This window comes from Penaeus vannamei, chromosome 12, assembly GCF_042767895.1.
Source record: "Penaeus vannamei isolate JL-2024 chromosome 12, ASM4276789v1, whole genome shotgun sequence".
Taxonomy (NCBI): domain Eukaryota; kingdom Metazoa; phylum Arthropoda; class Malacostraca; order Decapoda; family Penaeidae; genus Penaeus; species Penaeus vannamei.
Genome location: NC_091560.1, coordinates 42196212 through 42198711, shown reverse-complemented (window position 1 = coordinate 42198711; position 2500 = coordinate 42196212).

Below are 2500 nucleotides of genomic sequence, written 5' to 3'. Positions count from 1 at the left end.
ATGAGTAAAGGAGGAGGAGGAGAAGGCGAAGGACTCTGAAGAGGAGGAAGAAGGGCACTAAAGAATATATATAAGAGTAAGCAGACGCGAGGACAAGGAGGCGAAGGAGAAAGAGGAACACGAAAGAATATATATAAGAGAAAGCAGAGGCGAAGGATTCTAGATAGGAGAAAGAAGGACACGAAAGAATATATAGAAAAATGGACATGTGCTCTTTGTGGCCGTTGGTGTGTCACGTGTGCCGGAGGAAGAGTGTCAGAAGGGAAGTCCGGTGCCAAGTACGGGAGCGTGTCCAGTGACATTGACACAGGACATGTACCTCCGAAATGATTATGCGCTTTCGTTGTGTTTTTGTTTCGGTTTTGTTTTTGTTTTTTTATTAGCTTCTAATTTCCTTCCACTTCTTTGTTTCGTTCTCGTTTAATTTACATATTTCTATCATTTCTATCTTGCTTATTTTATTCACTTCTATCATTTCTTTGAGATGCCCCATGACACTACTTTCTGCCTAATTTAATTTCCTTTATGCATCTCTCTCTCTCTTTATTCCACTTCATTTGTCTGCGTCACCCACACAAATGCCATCTTGCCGCAAGGGTCTTCACACCGCGCATCCCGAACGCGCATTCGCCCTTAAGATCAGGGGAACGTAAAGCTGGTTGTTCATGTACAGAGAAGTCATGAATCCCTCCTAGTGTTTACGAGAATGAACCAGTCACGTACACTCCGCACAGTGTACATTTCCTCTGCTGTTCCCGATGGACAATGTGTACACTGTGGCACGGTTGGATCAAAGTGAAAGATGGTGGGAGGGAGGGAGGGAAGGAAGGGAGGGAGGGAGAGAGGGAGGGAGGAATGGAGAGAGGGAGGAGAGAGGGAGTGAGGGAGGGAGAGAAGGCAGAGTAGGAGGGAGTGAGGGAAGGGAGGAGAGAGGGAGTGAGGGAGGGAGAGAAGGCTGAGTAGGAGGGAGGGAGGGAGGGGAAAGGGAGAGAGAGAGAGGGAAGGAAGGAGAGAGGGACAGAAGGGGAGGAGGAGGGAAGGAAAGAGAGAGAGAGGAGAGGGAGAGAAGGTTGAGTGCGAGGGAGGGAGGGAAGGGAAGAGAAGGGGGAGGGAGAGAGACACAGAGACAGAGAAAGAAAAACAAACAGAAGCAATGCTGAAGGATTCACAAACAAAAGGTCAATCAGAACAGAACAACAAAAAACCGCGAATGAAAAAAAGACGAAAAAAACGAAATATCCAAAAAAAAGAAAACAAGAAGAAAAAAAAAATCGAAATATACAAAAAAAGAAAAATAAAAAAAAATTGCGATGGAATTTTACACCACATCAGAACCCTCGGGTGTCGCTTTGCAGTTGCACCCCAATGTTGCACGATTGTTGCACTGTCTTCCCCCCATTTGGGTGGCAGAGACCGGCTCGTGGGCGTGAGGACGGGCGAGAAATTTAGAGATAAGAGCGATATTTAAAGGGATTTATCATGCATAAGCGCTGTACGATGTGTAAGGAGGGAGAGACTTATAAAAGACTTATAAAATATCTCAGAAGGGGAAGGGGGTTGGGTATTATAAGTAAGGGGGAAGGGAGGTTATAAGTAGGTGGCATGGGAGAAGAAATAAAAGGGGGTATTATAAGCAAGTGGCATAGGAGAAGAAATATAAGGGGGTATTATAAGTAAATGACATGGGAGAAGAATTAAAAGTGGGTATTATAAGTAAGTGGCATGGGAGAAGAAATAAAAGGGGTATTCTAAGTAAGTGGCATGGGCGAAGAAATAAAAGGAGGTACTATAAGTAGGAAGGGTGTAGAGAATGAATCGGGTAGGCCTATAGGAAATTGGTATTATAAGTAAGTCATGTTCGAAGGGATATTATAAGTATGGAAGGTGGTATAAGGGTTGAAATTATAAGTAAATGGTGCTCGGGAAGTGAGAAATGCATAAGGAGATGGTATTACAAGTAGGCGGTGTTCAAGAAAGGGAGAAGGGGGGGGGGGGGTATTATAAGTACCGTAATTGATATGCAAGAGGGAGAGGGAGGGTGGGTGAGGGGGAGGGGGAGTATAAGTAGTTTGTGCGCGGAAGGGAGAAGGGAGACGGGAGTATTGTACACGGGTGGTATGCGAGGGGAGGGAGAAGGAGGGGGAGGGAAGAAAGGAGGGAGGGAGGGAAGGGAGAAGGAGGGAGAAGGGAGGGAGAGGGAAAGGGAAGGGTAGGGAAAGGAGGGAGGGGAGGGAGAAAGAGAGGAGAAGGAGGATAGGGGGAGGGGGAGGGGAGGAAAGGAGAAGGAGGGAAAGGAAAGGAGAAAGAGGGGAGTGGGAAGGGGAGAAGGAGGGAGGGGGAAGGGAAGGGGAGGGGGAAAGGAAGGAGGGAGGGGAGGGGAAGGAGAAGGAGGGAGGAAAGGAGAAGGGGGCATTTGGACGGAGGGAGAGGGAGAAGGGAAGGAGGAGTGAGGTAGGGGGAAGGGGAGAAGGAGGGAGGAAAGGAGGAAGGAAGGAGGTGG